Genomic DNA, 16,345 nt, shown 5'->3' with positions numbered 1-16,345 from the left:
GGGAGTCTCTTTCTTCTGGAACTTGGCCAGTTCTCATTGCATAAGAGAAGGTAGAGAACCATGAACTCAATGCACTGATGAAGATCTCTCTCTTTAGCTATATCCACTGTATTTATATATGATGTAAAATTATAGTGTCTATGTCAATCTTGGGATGAGTGTAGCCTTCCCTTTTTCCTCAAAGTAGAGGGAAATCAAACAATAGTGAACCATAAAGGGGCAGCTATACCATCTTTAAAAGATAATCATATTCATGCTCCTTCTGTGGTTCTTATCTTTGCGTAGACCACCAGCATGTACTGAGTAGCCTAAAGCAGACATCAAAGACCAGTTCTTCCAATTTTCCCCCCCTCTTCCCATACATCCGTCATTAAATCCTATGGATTCTACTTCTTTAACATTTTTGAATGTATACCTTTCTACTTCAGGTCTTCATCATTTCTCTTCTGGATTTTTTAGATCATCTCCCAACTAGTCTTTTTATGTCTGGTCCTACTATATTCAAATTCATTATTCACATCACTGACATTATAAAAGAAAAATCTTACTGTGTGAGTCTCTTGCTAAAAATTCTTTGTGGCTTTCCTTTACATTTTTAAAAAATCATCTGTCCCTTATTTGTTTCTCAAACCTTACTTCTCTCCATACCAGACCTCACATTTATATTTTCACGGTACTGAATTTGCAGTTTGCGAAGACTTTATTCTCTCCTGAGTTCCCAACTTTCCAAGTGGAATTTTGTTATTTTTGTTTATAGTTAACAACCGTTTATTGGGGACTCACTAAATTCTAAATAACTAAACAGTTCTCATTTAATCCTTTCAGTGTCCGTGTAAATGTTATCATCATTCCCAACTTATAGACCAGGAAACTGAGGCTCAGGGAATAATTATCCGTGGAAAGAGAGCCTCAGTAACTGGTAGAGCAAGAATTCAACACTTATCCTTTATCCTTCATCTAAGTTACACTCTGTCATTACCTACTCTAAGGAAATTTCCTTGGCTCTCTGCCTCCATCCTCTAGTTCACAGGTTTGTGTTTAGTGCTCCTAATTTGGGTTTCCATTTACCATAAAGTGTTACACTGGCTCTCTTACTTATCTGTCATACTAATGAGCTACTGCACTTCTTTAGGCTTGGGGATATGGAGATGTATCTACACACACACACACACACACACACACACACACACACACACATTTGTACTTGTTTATTTGGTGGTTTTTAAATTTTATTTATTTATTTGAGAGAGAGAGAGAGAGAGAGAGAGAGAGAGCATGTGTGTACATGTGAGCTCTCCCGCTGACTGAGCAGGGAGCCTGATGTGGGGCTTGATCCCAGGACCCCAGGATTGTGACCTGAGCCGAAGGCAGACATCTACCTGACTAAGCCGCCCAAGGCGCCCCTTTCCCTGGTGTTTTATTAAATTTCTTGGTTCAGAGCACTCACTCAATAAATATTTCTGGATGGGAGGAAGGAAAGAGAGGAGGGAAGGGGGAAGAAACTTTATTTTTTTCCAAGTAAACTTTTTAGTCCATATATGAAAAAGAGTCTGCAAACCTGTCACATTTTGGGGTATTTTCAAATTTCTTAATACTTCTAGGTGAAAGTCTGAAATTCTCATGAAGCCAAACTGATTAACTTTTCACTTGTGCTTATTTTTATTGCCTTTAAACTTACTTTTATTGATTTTAAATTGATCCTGTAAAATTCTATTTAGTTCTAATATATTTTTAAAGATTTTATTTATTTATTTATTTATTTATTTATTTATTTATTTACTTACTTACTTACTTATTTACTTATTTACTTATTTATTTATCTATTTAGAGTGCAAGGGAGGGAGGGGCAAGGAGAGACAGAGAATGTTAAGCAGACTCCAAGGTGAGCTTAGAGCCCAACGTGGGGCTTGATCTCTGAACTCTGAGATCAGGACCTGAGCTGAAATCAAGAATCAGAGGCTTAACTGACTAAGCCACCCAGGAGCCTCTACTTCTAATATTTTTAAAATTTGATTTCTTGTGTATACTTACTATGCATGTGTACATGTGTGTATATCTTACAATATGTATTATACACTACTGAGCTCCCATCTGACTTTTATTATGAAAGTAATTCCAAAATATCTCTTTACCATTTGTTAAGTAGTTCTTCCCAATTTTTGGATGTTTTCTTTAGCATGAAATAACTTTGTTAATATAAAAACCTGTTTCAGTGATCTTTTATTTTACTTTTGAATCAAGATTACATTTTTAAAATAGGATACATTATTATGTGTTTGTTTATAGATACACTTTTTAAATGGTTTTACGAGTAAGGCATGTTATTTTAGGAAATAGAGAAAAACAAAAGAAGAAAGAATCACCAGTAATCTTACCACTTTAATATTTTTCCTATAAACATTATATTTACGTTATTCATTAGCCTCAGGCACACATACATGTATCTTCTGTGTTTTTGTCTGTGATAAAGTGATATATGGGCATACATGCCTATGTAATCACGTGTGTAGCGTAATAGATCATTACATTTGACTCCTTGTCCAGAGGCCCCAAACCCCAGACCTGAGGGTGAGCCCATGAACCTCCAGAGTTTAAAGTGAGTTGCTAAACTATTGATGCAGGGCTTGAAAGACGAAGGTCCTACGTTTGGTGCCAACAGTCTTAGCCAGTCTTACATCTTGGAAGCCAGGAGCAAATGTTCTCTAAGTGCTAGGGAATTTTTCTCCTCATCGTAAGTCAAGAAAGAGAAAGGTTGAGAAGTTTAGCAAGTCAAGGAAATATTTTTTTTTTCAGAGTTAATCATACCCTGTGAAGATTTTATCCCCGACAATATGGATAAAGAAAGTTGAATTTTTCTTTCTAATCGCCAGTTATGTAATGGGGTCTTCAAAGGACCATTTGAGGGCCTTGTCATTGAGCTGTGGGAATTTGAGGATAATGAGAACTGACATTTGACCCATAATGAGAACTGACATTTGACCCATATCTACAAAGTCTAAAGGTAAGAGGCTACTACTGGAGATTTCCCCTTCCGGGTTAAGCGATATTGAGAGTAAACTACACTTCTATCAATGGCAGAGCAAGTGTGTGTTTCCTTGGGATAGGAAGGGATCTTAAACAAAAGACATATTTCCCGAAGTCCAGGACCTGAGCATGATGGCTGTACGTGGCTAGCCTTGGGCAGTGTGGTTCCCAACTGGGATGGTTTCCAAGTGATATGCTAAAGTATCCCAGGAATGGGTAGGGTCAGTTTGTCACATCTGCCACGCCCAAGTTATAGAACTAAGAGCAACCCAAGGCTGTGTACCCTTTCTCCCGATTGTCTTTTCTCCTTAGACCCTGTGCTGGAGAAGTAATAAAAGAATTAGTGAGTAGAGGGAGGAAATGGAAGGAGATAATAATTAAGAAGTCAGCCATACTTTCTTCTCTATTTGTAGATTTGGAAGCCTCGAGGGAGATTAAGCTGTATGTCTTGGAGAAGCTCTCCGAGCTTTGGTTATTATACTAAACTGGACTGGATCTAAGTGGCTAATACACAAACGTGGATTTTTATGAACTACTTGTTCCTTAAAAGCTATGGGATTGCCTTAAGATTCTATGCCGAGTTAGAACAACAACCACCAGGTTACAGAACCTTGAAGGGATTTAAGAAGGAAGTTGGTTCGTTCTTATATCCTATCAAGTCCAACTTGTTCAATAAATTGTTTATATAACTATGTGTGTTGGTCCACCCATGTGTGTATTGTCTCTGTATATGAATAGGTAAATGGGGGTACGTGCAATGTGGTTATTTCCAGTCATTCTTTGGGATATCAAGTTTTTTTTAATGTCCAAATAAAATTAAACAAGCGCTCAGTTTCATATAATTTTTGACATTCCAGTGCCCTCCTCCTTTATTTTCAAAAATTTATGTGGGAGATTTATATATTCCCCTTTGGTCTCCTTTGTTCTATTGCTCTTCATTCTTTTTCTGGATTTTATTATTTTATTTTATATTTTTGATCTACAAAAAGCTATACATGATAAATGTACATAACTTGGTGAATTTAGTAATTAGTATACACCCATGAAACCATCAACACAGTCTATGCCGTTAAACTGTCCATCATCTCCAAAAGTTTCCTGCTGTCCCCTTTATTATTGCTTTTCAATTTTACTTCATGTTTATTTTTTGTCTCAGTCCTGGTGCTGCAACTTGCATCAGATTGCTCTGGTCTTTAGTGCCCCAAACCATGAATTCAATTTACTCTCTTTGGTTTTTCAGGGAGCTACTAACAATGCACTTGTGTGTAAAATGAATTTGCTGAAGATCTGGTGATAACAGCTAGGAACAGAAAGCAAAAGTTCCAGGGCGCCTGGGTGGCTCGGTTGGTTAAGCGTCTGCCTTCAGCTCAGGTCATGATCTCAGGCTCCTGGGATATTTAATTAAAAATAAAAAGTTAAAAAAATGAAAATAGAAGTTCTAAACCCTAATAATAATAATTAATCCTTGACCCTTAACCCTCTCCAGGCTTTCATCTCACAGAATTAATGCCTTTGCTTCTAGGACCATCTCATATTGTTGGTTGTTTGCTTTTTAGTAACAGCAATAACAACATTAGTATTATTAATGCATTAAAAATGCTCATCTTATAATTTAGTTATGTAATCTTAATTTGGAGAGCTTGATTTGCCTTCCGATCAGACCCACTTATAATTTTTCTAAATCTGTATTTATTTTCATATTTAACTGCTTAATCCATGAGAATTTATTTTGTATGCTGTATATTGTATTAAAAAAATTAAGTAGATGCTTAAAACATTTTCCCAGTTCCATATATTTACTAAAGTATTCCTTATCTGTTCTGAAGGCAGTTTCTCAATTTTTTATTCTATTTTTTTTTAATTTATCTGGCTTTTCTTAAACGAGTAGCTCACAAGTAGTATTTTCTAATATGTTATAATATTGGTATACATTTTTTCTTCTTGGCATTAATTATTTAGGTTCTCAGTTCCTTATTTTTTCAAATGAACTTTTAAGCCATTTCATTAATTTCTCTAAAGACATCTAGGGGGTATTTCGGTTGGAATTCTATTAAACTTAAATATTAATTTAGAGGAATATGAATTTTTATTTTACCATCTTGGCAAATGGTTTGATATTCCATTTAGTTAAATCTTGTAATTAAATTCTTCTATATCTTTATAACAATTTTTAAAAATATGGAATGCTTCACAAATTTGTCAACCTTGTGCAGGGGCCATTCTGATCTCTATATTGTTCCAATTCTAGTATATGTGCTGAAGTGAGCACTGTCTTTATAATAATTTCTGATGTACTTCTGACATTTCTTCAAGTTGCCATTTCTTCATATTAGACTCCTTCCTTCAGAGATAGGAACACTCGGTTGTGTGGTACTCTCTCCAATGTAGAACTTCTGTATTTCCATTTGAATAAAACCAGAGATTATGACTTTTGCTTTTAGACAAGTCTGTCACTCAGCGGCTTTTTCCTGATGATTATATATTAGATACTGTTTTAGATGCGGCACATGCATCAATAACAAAACATCTTGGTATGTGGCTTGAAACTCTGTCTTCGTGATCCTACAGCTAGTGAGAACTGGGTTCCCATTTTTTTCTCTACTCTTTTTTTACCTTCTGTGCAAGGATTTTCCCAGGAACTGCATCTTTTCAGGATTCTAATGGAAGTACATACAATGTAGTGCATGGTAAGTACTATTTAAAAAAGAAGAGGGCAAGATAAGTAGGATCAAGGGTGTAAGAAGAGGGATGCCTGGGTGGCTCGGTGGTTGAGCATCTGCCTTCAGCTCAGGGCATGATCCCGGAGTCCTGGGATTGAATCCTGCATCAGGCTCCCCCTAGGGAGTCTGCTTCTCCCTCTGCCTGTGTCTCTGCCTCTCTCTCTGTGTCTCTTATGAATAAATAAATAAAATCCTTTTTAAAAAGTGTAAGATGAATAGAACAATTTTAAATAGGGTGGTCATCGTGTGCTTTGCTGGGAACAGAACACTTGTTCAAAGACTTGAATGGATAAGATGAGCTATGCAGACAGAGGATGGGGTAAGTGTTCCATGCAGAAGAAAGAGATGGTACAAACCCCAAGGCAGGGGTGTGACTAATGTACCCAAAATTTGGCTGGAAGGCCACGAGGACTGGGATATAGTGAAGAAAGAGACAAAAGGGGATGATTTCAGAGATGAAATGGGGGAGAAAAATTGTGTATGTCTTTGTAGGTTATTGTAAGAAGTTTGGCTTAACCTTTTATGAGACAAGAAGCCCCTGGAGGAACAGGTGGGAGAATGACAGTTACACTTTACAGGACTCACTCTGACTTCTGTGCTGCTGCTAGAAAGGGAGCAAGGATGGAAACAGAGAAACCAGTAGGGGGACATTGCTATATATGATGCTGCCCTGGGCCAACAGGATAACAATGGGGGTAACAAAAAAATGGTCAGTTGTAGAGGGCAAAGCAAAAGGTACTTCTATCTGGGGTGCATTTTTCTCCTTCTACTTCCTTTAAAGAATCTTCATCTTATAACTCTCTGCTGCTGAACTTTTAAGTTTAGCTTATTCCGATCTGATTCTCTTATTCACAGAATTTTCTTCTCTTGGACTTTATATAGGTGCAATTCTCTTTTGAAAATACTGAAAATTTAATTTTAGAGAGCTGTGGTGGGAAAAAATACTGTTTGGAAATCAGGAGAATGTGATTCTCATCCTGGCTGTGTTGTTAGTTTGCCACGTGGTATGAGGCAATCTTGGCATTCTTCATTCTTGACTATAAAACAAGGTTAGAGTATAATGAGTGATGTTAATTTTTTTTTAGCGTAAATAGTCTACCAATCTGTGATTCTGTCTCTGTAGTCTGGTCAGTAAAGAGTTAAAAGTAACTGACAAATATTCCTTGGAGATCCTTGAAATATCAACAGAATGCTTTGCTATAACTGAAGAATTTTTAAGAAATGGGAAGTATCCAACTTACAGTATTTTGAAGGGATGGTGGTTGCCCTTGATGTTTGCTGCAAGATTCTCTCTCTGGCAGCTGAAGACAGGCCCTTGTTTGTAATGCTTGATTTAACGGGGCCTACTCTGTCTTTGTGATCTCACAGCTAGAGAGAACTGGGTTCCCATTTTTTTCTCTCTCTCTTTTTTAACCTTCTGTGCAAGGATTTTCCCAGGAACTGCGTCTTTTCAGGATTACCCTTTCCTGTTTCAGTCCTGTGCTTCTAAAACCTGATCTGTGGTGGTTGGATCACTGCATTATGCATGCACAAGGCAATATTTCCATCCACTTGTTTATCTGTTTCATCTTAACATTTCCCTGTATCTGATCTTCTCCTTGAGAAGAGCTTTCTAGGGTTTCCAGGTCTGTCCTCCTGTTGCCTCCCCTGGGGCATATATTCTTCATGTGTACCTTGTCTCTGTTCTCTTTTATATCACACACTACATCTGGTTCTGTGCCCTGGTGCAACTTCTTCCTCCCTGAAGCTCGTTCAGTCTGTTTTGAAACGCGTAAACAATATTGTTTCTCTCCCATCTCAAGGGCGTTGCATTTGCAACCCTATCTGACATCGAGAGACCAAAATTAAGATACTAAGAAACTACCAAATGGAAGGCCGAAATAGGTTGTTCTTGCAAATGGAAAGATATTCACCCCCATTTTGCTAAAAGCACAAGATCTTTCTAATCAAACATTTGACATCATGACCAGGCTGGGGAAAAAGTGTACCTGTTCAGTTATAATTGGTTCGGCTCACAGAAGTGGATTTCTCATTGTCTGTGGAGCTACAGGAAATATGGTTAATAAAAGCACATGTCAGCCTGACTGAAGCTGTTCTATAAAGCCCTGCCAGGCCACTCTGCAAAACTGTTATTTCCTATTATGAAAACTAAATCTCAAATCATAGTTAAAAGGTAATCAGTCTTCAAGAGAGTGGTCTGCAGGGGTCAGCAGTAATTCAGATTTGATTGGCAACATAGGCTTTTCAGGGAATAGTTCAAAATGGGAAGCATTTTGAGAAAGCCAGAAACACAATCCAAAATGATGATTCTCAGAATTTTCTAACATTGGGTTATTGATAGATATATAACAATTTTTTTTTAAGTTGTACTTTCCTAGGAACTGTGATAACAGCACACGGTGGCTTTGTGTACTTCATCCCATTTAGCTCCTGGAACACAACCTTGTGGTGGAGGTCTCCTTGTCTCCACACTATAGCTGAAGAGACTTGCCCAAAGTTCCTAGACTGTAGTCAATGTCAGGGTGGGCCTTTCTGGTGGGCTCTTCATGGTCTCATGTCACCTCCCAGAAAGGTGGTGTAAGATTGTCTCTAGCAACTCTTCTGCTCTGTTGCTCCTTGCTTTATATCCATGCTTATTGTTTCTGTCACTGTCAAAACAGAGCAATAGCACTTTCATCATAGGATGGTTGGAAAAACAAAATCCAAAGGAATAAAACACCTATCTTAAAAAAAAAAAAAAAAAAAAAAAAAAAAAAACAAGCCCTATCTAAAGGGGATTAACATGACCTCACCTAGAAGCTCAATTTTGTATGCAACATTCATGATCTGAAATAAAGTCATTTGCTTTCATTGAAAGGCATTGTGATTAGGTAAATTAGTAGCATAAGTTTAGAAGCAAGCCTGTTTCTCTTTTTGTACGAAAGTGGCGTTGCTGACATGTTGTTGGAGGGACGGGTATTGCAACCATCTTCCTGGTTGGGTCTGCACTCAATCTGTAGTTCTCTGTGCTAACCAGGTAAGCAAAGATGCTAAGTCAATATACCTCTATTGTGCACAGGCATCCGTACCCACTTTTTGCTTAAATTTTATAAAATTAATGTCACCCTACATCTGCTTTGTCTTCCTCTGAGATCAAGCAGAATTAAATCTCTAGATACTCCTCATTTCACTCGAAGAATCTTTCAGTTTGGCAAGTAATAGAGCGATCTTGACTAGTTTCCTTGGAATTCCTTAGGATTTCCTCATTTTTTTTCTTTTGCTACATTGCCAATATTGATATTGGTGTACACAGATTATCTCCTTTGTGAGACCTGGGATAGTCTGTTCTGCAGATACCGTGTCTTGCATGAGTGTATGATTGTCCTCAAAAGAAGTTTAATAAGTCTTTGTCTGGGGCTGAACAAGAGAGCACATTTCCATGACACTTAAAAAATCTCCCAGGGAAAACCCTTTAGATTACATACAGAATTTATCCAATTTCAATACAAAGCTAAATTACTCTAGGACTTATTTCTAGGCCACATGCCAATCACACTGAATTTATCAAATCATCCATCAGTTAGTTCGAATATGTAGATATAACAAGACAAAACAAAGGAAGCAAAAAAGCAGCTGTTACTCAAGTTGGGTAGACCATGAAAGTCATTATAGGCCACTAAAAGGACTCTGATTTTTTTCTATGACCGAGATAAGGAGCCATCAAAAGGAAGAGCAGAGATGTGGCATGACATGATTTATACTTCAAAAGAATCACTAGGGGTGCCTGGGTGGCTCAGTTGGTTAGCACCTGCCTTCAGTTCAGGTCATGGTCCTAGGGTCCTAGAATTGAGCCCTGAGTAGGACTCCCCGCCCAGCAGGAAGCCTGTTTCTCTCTCTCTCTTTCTCTGCCTGCTGCTTCCCCTGTGTGTGCTCTCTCTCTGATAAATAAATAAATTAATTAAATAAATAAATAAATAAATAAATAAATAAATAAAATCTTACAAAAGAAAAGAAAAGAATCATCATGGGGGCACCTTGGTGTCTGTGTTGGATGCAGGTCATGATATCAGGGTCCTGGGGTCAAGCCCCCAGTCAGGCTCCCTGCTCAATGGGGAGCATTGCTTCTTCTCTCCCTTTTCTTCCCCTCAACTTGTGCTCAAATAAATCTCTCTCTCTCAAATAAATAAATAAAACCTTTTTAAAAAAATCACAATGGCTGTGAGAGGGTCCTAAATGATTAACATTAGTAATGCTCAGGACACTGAAGTTTTGTTTCTAAAGTGTGATCTAGATACTAGGATCATTTTGTTTTGATTTTGAAATTTATTTGGAAATATCTTTGCTATATCAAGGTAAATGAAGTCAGCTTTATTTCCCTAATCTTTTGCTGTATTCTGAGCAAGTGGACAGAAAGTAATGGGGATTAAGTAAAGTAACCTGGTCCGAACAGAATTTGTAAGATATAAAAATTTATTGCCTATTCAGTGATATCAAGGGAGACTCTCTGAAGCACGATTGTTTTAGTCGTACATTTTCAAGAAAAGATTTAGGGATAAAAATGTAAAAACAAAACAAAACACCCTTCCTTTCAGAGAACTACAATCTGAAAATATATTTTAGTGCCATGTTACTGTCAGTAAGTGATTACTCTAAAAGTTCGGGTGGTGTAGAGCAAGACAATAATTATGAATGTCATTGATTTCTTTAATCAAGATGCCAATAATGGTGAAGAAGACATTTTGCTTTCTTTTTCCCCATTAACATCAGTCTACCCATCTTTTCATTATTCAGGATTAGAAAGCTGTAAAATAAATCAGTGAAGGTCACTAGACTGTTAAGCTTCAATCCCTAGGTCTGACTGTTAGAAGGCGATTCTCTCTGAATGCGTTCATGTTCCCTCATGGTCTCAATGTTCTGGGGAATGACCACTGGCAAATTTGGTTAAAGGATGACTGAAGAGGAAGCATGTTCTGCAAGATAGAGATAGTTTATTACTTCAGAGAGATTCAGAGACGTCCTTCTCCTGTAGTATTTGCTTCTATCCCAGAATAAAAGCCTCTCCCTCTCCAGATGGGAAGAGGGGACAGTGTGCTGGTCAACCTCTGATTGTCATACTTTTGTGAGTCTGTGGTACAATCCTATTTGTGCAAAATCCTCATTTCCCCCCAAATAATTAGCCAATTATATCAACGCCACTTATTCAGAATTTTAGTAGTGATGCCTCTTATAGCCTCACCAGTGCTGAGATGCTCTGTGATAATAAACTGTGCTCTGACCTAGAAATGTCATGTTTCCTGTCAGGATATCTGTCTATCAATCAATCAATCAATCAATCAATTATCAATCATCTTCTATCCTCCATCTACCTAGCTACCAGAGAGTGTGACAGGCCAACTTCTTATCTTACAAGCATTGTCTCAGACCCTTAAACTTCAGACTGAACACTGATGTCTTCCCTTTATGAGGCTCACGCATTTTGATATTCATACTAATGGGGAATGAAACTCATTTTGTGTTAGTTGTCAAGATATTCGGTATGTCATCGGTTCTTCATGATACATTTAACAAAGATCCCAGAAGTAGCACATGTATAAGTATGGAGTCCTTCACTCACACATGTTGGCAGGGCTGTTGAGATGGATAGGCAAAAGCATTTCCTTGGCAGCAGTAATAAGTCTGAATTTCATTGAAACATGCTATGAAGGATGATGTCATACAAAGGACATGGCAACTATAGCCAAGTGTCATGTTGGCACATGCCATGATTTGGTGATTTCTGGGGCTTTTTATCTGCATGAGTAGATAGATAGACGTAAGGTTTTTGCTTTCTGGTTAAAGAAAGAATATAGGGTGTGTGTGGTGGAGGGGAGGGCTGTATACATGCAAGAGTGCTGGAGAGAGTCAGAGTTAAAAAAAAAAAACAAGTAAGTTGGGGGGATTTATAATATGGAGAGTTAACCTAATATTTTACATTTTGATTGCTACAACTAGCATCACAGCCTTAGGAAGATGCAATATTAAATAATTGCTGCTGATTGTTTTCTATAAATGCCTCATGTTAGGGCTGTTCCCAGACTGGCTGGAGTCAGGCTATGAAAGGAGCTTTTCCAGGGAGCTGAGAGATTGGTGTAAGAGTGATAATAATCTGAGAATGAGGCTTTGAAAAATTTTTTTTTATTGTGGTAGGAACATTTAACAAAGGATCTACTCTCTTAACAAATTAAGTGTATAATGCAGTATTGTTGAATACAGGTATGATGTTGTATAGGTATGATTGCTTACTCATCTTCCTTAACTGAAACTTTATATCCATTGATTAATAAGTCCATTTTCCCCTCCTTCTAGGCTCTGGCAACCATGATTCCCCTCTTTGATTCTATGAATCTATTTTAGATACTGCACATAAGTAGAATCATGCAGTATTTGTCTTTTTATGGTAGCTTATTTCATTTAGTATCATGTACTCAAAATTCAACAATATTTTTCGCATATTGCAGGATTTTCTTCTCTTTTAAGGCTGAATAGTTTTCCATTAAACTCATATTCCACGTTTTCTTTATCCATTCATCTGCTAATGGATATTTAGCTTGTTTTCACATCTTGGCTATTGTGAATCATGCTGCAATGGATATAAGAATGCATCTTTCTCTTTCAGATCCTGATTTCAATTCTTTTGGCTAAATATCTAGATTTGGGATTGCTGGATCATATGGTAGTTATGTCTTTAATTGCTTGAGGAATTTTCTGTCCTGTTCTCTAAGGAGTTCCAAACTCAGTGTGCCAGTGGGTGATTGCAAGTTGGCTGAGTTTTGAGGCTACGACAGAGCTGGGGGAAGGAATGGGACGAAAGCAAGTCAAGACAGCACAAAGCTTGCAGTTCTCATCAAGATTAAGTCATTTTTTGAATAAAATATTCTTGGGTTGGTGAAGATATTTAGTTAATTCTAGACTTCTGAAAAAAATTAAGCCTATTGATTTTTGCCAATGTCCATTGCTTCTATAGATGAGTGGAGTTTCGGAGGCCCTTAGTCCATCATTCCTTTTTTTTTTTTTTTTTTTTTTTAGTCCATCATTCCTAATTGTTGACCTTGGGCAAATTATTTAACCTCCTTTTTTCTCTATTTTCACATTTGTAAAACAGGGATCATATCTTGCCTCAGAAAGTTGTGGTGAGGATTAAGCAAGTTTATTTTAGGAAAATCACCGAGAATAGTACCTGGCACATAACAAACACCCAATAAACACCTGCCATTAAAATCAAGGAGATTCATTTAAAATACATCAGTTAAGATGTTAACAAATCTACTTTTTATTATTACTTTTTTAAAATTTTGGTCTAATATTCACAGGATAAGTCACACTTTATTTTTTAGTTGGTTTATCTGGGTAGGTAGACTTCTAGATTATATTCCACAAAGTATCAGACCACAGCAGTGGTTTTCCATTCTATTATATTGAATATTCCCAGAACTGTTCAGATTGAAAACCATACTAAAACAGGGTAATCTTGCCTTTTGTTATCTCAGAAAAATAAACTTGTTTATGCGTGTACTTCTTTAAAAAGGGATTTTATTTATTTGAGATTTATTTGAGAGAGAGAGAGAGAGAGAGAGCAGAAGAATGGAGCAGGGGTGCCGAGAAGGAGAAGCAGACTCCCCACTGGGTGGAAAGCCTGACTTGGGCTCCATCTCAGGACCCTGAGATCATGATCTGAGCTAAAGGCAGACACTTAACTGACTGAGCCATCCAGGTGCCTCTGTGCTTTTTTTGAAACATGGTTTATAAAATAGGACTTTTTGAGAGGATTGCCTTAGGATTGAATATAAAATTTATGATATTTTATGAAATACCTAGAATTTTCCAAGTTATTGATGTTTTTATAAAATATTTTAAATTTTGATGATAAAGATGCTTCCTTAAGACATCCCCTACTAGGGGAGAATGGATATTAGAAGTGCTCTTTCGGTGCCTTAAATGTCAGCAACCTCCAGCCTGTCAGAGAAAGTACATGGGAATTCCATGAATAAGTTTAATGTAAAGCCAAAATGGCTAGTTCAGAATATTTAGCAGTAGTAATTAATTATGAAATGTAACTAGTTATTTGGTCAGTATTCTATGAATATATTAAGCATAATAGGGGTTCCTGGGAGGCTCAGTCAGTTAATCATCTGATTCTTGATCTCAACTCAGGTCTTAGTCTCAGGATCATGGGTTCAAGCCCTGCATTAGGCTCTATGCTGGGCATGCAGCCTAAATTAAAAAATAATATGTATATATAAAATATAATGTTAAAAAATACATATGTTAAGCACAATACTCCTAGTGATCCCTTTCATTAAAGATATTCTTTTGTTTGGGGCTGTGTGTATTAGTATTCTAAACCCTCTGATTTTTTAATAAGCAATAAAAAATGCCTATATTGGTTCAGCAATTTTTCTTCATCTCTAATGTTCAAATGAGATATTTTAATTTTTGCATTTTAATAATCTTTCATATAGTAAAGATCATACCAGTTCAGATCTAAAGGAGAGACATACTAGATACAAAACTTTCAAAGATTTATCATTCTGAAAAGATAATTTATAATATATAATATATATTGATGTATACATTTAACCCAATTCCAATAAAAATTCAGCTAATTTCATAAAAATAGAAATTCACAAGCTAATACTAAAATTTATATGCAAATGCAAAGGACCTAAGATAGCCAAGGCAACTTTCTTTTTAAAAAGCAAAAGGTTATAGAACAAATGTTATTTCATTTCAAAACTACTAATAAATCCACAGCAATCAAAACATTGTAGGACTAGAATAAAAATAAACCTAAGATCAAAGCAGCATGAAGGAGCAGAGAAATAAATGCACATACAAATAGTCAACCAATTTTCAACAAAGGTGTCAATGTAATTCAATGGAAATAGATAATCTTTTTATCAAAGGTTTTGAAACAACTAGTATTTACAGAACAACTGGATATCAATTGGGAAAAAAAGAATGTACCTTGACCTTAAATTCACACCATACACACAAAAAATAGCTTAAGATGAATCATAGACCCAAATCAAAAAGCTAAATTCATATAATTTTTAGAAGCAAAGATAAAATATTTACAATTTGGGAAGGCAAAGATTTTTTAAAAATAAGACACAACAAGAATGAATCATTTTTAAAAAGTAAAATTGAATGACATCAGATTCAAAAACTTCTTTTTCAGGATACTGTATCAAAGCTGAAAAGAAATGCCCCCGTCTAAAAAATAAAAATAAAAAATAAAATAAAATAAATAAAAACAATTAAAAAAAATGCCCCAGTCTGAAAGAAAATATTATATACATGTAACTAACAAAACATTTATATCTGTTGTATGTTTAAAAACAAAAGACTTACAACTCAACCATGAGAAGACAACACAACTGAAAAAAAAGAAAAGAAAAAAATGTTTGAGCATTTCACAAAGGAAGTCATTCAAAATGCTCAATAAATATTTGAAAAAAACTGCTCTACGTTAAAATCATCTTTACTAGTAATTAAATCACAAGTTACCAAATAGCTTAAGTTTAAAAGATGAACAGGATCAGCTTTTGGTATGCTTGTGGAGGAACTTGAACTCTCTTATACGGTTTATGGGAATTAAATGATACAACTTTCAAAAAGAAACTGTATGACAGATTTTTTTAAAGATTTATGTTTATTTTAGAGAGAAGAGAGAGAAAGAGATGGGAGGCACCTGGGGGAGGGAGAAGAGAGAAAGAGAATCTCAAACAGACAACCCCCCCCTCCATGGGCGAGCTTGGACCCCCATGTGGAGTTTGAGCTCACAACCCTGAGATCATGGCCTGAGCCAAAACTAAGAGTTGGATGCTCAACCAACTGAACCACCCAGGCGCCCCTATATGACAGATTTGTAAAAGAAATTCTTTATAAATCTTTTGTAAGACTTTGCCATTCCACTGGAAGAAACTTAGCAAGGAGGAATGAAAGTATATATCCACACAAAGACATGTACAGGACTATGTATATAGTCTTTATTTATTGTAACTCCAAACAAGAAACAACCAAATATTCTTTCCCACATGAATAGATAAACATACTGTTGTAGAGCCATCAAATGGAATATTACTCAGCAATGGAAAGGAATGCAAAGGCCTGAATCAATCTCAAAGGCAGGAAGCTGAGCCAGAGCAATTGGAGGGTAAACGGTAAATGATTCTATTTTTATAAAATCTAGAAAGGCAAAACGGATCTATAGTAACAGAGGGCAGATCATTTGTTGCCAGGGGTGGGAGACATTGACTGTAACGGAGCAAGAAATTATTTGAAGTGGGGGTGAGGGGGTAATAAAACTTTTTTTTTTTTAATTTAGGAAAAAAAAATCAAAGCCACAGTGTTACCAGTAAAGCATTGTGTAGTTCAAGATGAGACCAAAAGGGTGGCTGGAAGTTTCTTGAGGCTTCAGGAAATCGTAAAAGACTGTCTCATTTTTTCTCTCGGTAGAAATCACATCTAACTAAGGCTTTTAAAATCTCTCTGTTGTGAGCCTGTGGCTCCTCCCATGACCCAAAGTAAAAGCCCCACTCAGAAAATATGTGACTATCACTGTTGTCTAGTGATAATTTCAT

The 16,345-nt window shown here is 36.4% G+C and overlaps 1 protein-coding gene and 1 pseudogene across 1 annotated transcript in view; one reads left to right on the top strand and one right to left on the bottom strand.

Moving 5' to 3' along the window:
• Positions 1-16,345, top strand: part of THEMIS (thymocyte selection associated) — a 176,827-nt gene that overhangs the window by 102,466 nt on the left and 58,016 nt on the right. The window lies entirely within an intron of this gene.
• On the bottom strand, positions 5,197-5,293 carry LOC112645687 (U6 spliceosomal RNA; annotated as a pseudogene).

This window comes from Canis lupus, chromosome 1 (genome assembly GCF_003254725.2).
Source record: "Canis lupus dingo isolate Sandy chromosome 1, ASM325472v2, whole genome shotgun sequence".
Taxonomy (NCBI): Eukaryota; Metazoa; Chordata; class Mammalia; order Carnivora; family Canidae; genus Canis; species Canis lupus.
The sequence above is the reverse complement of the archived record's forward strand: the minus strand, read 5'-3'. Positions and strand labels throughout refer to the sequence as shown.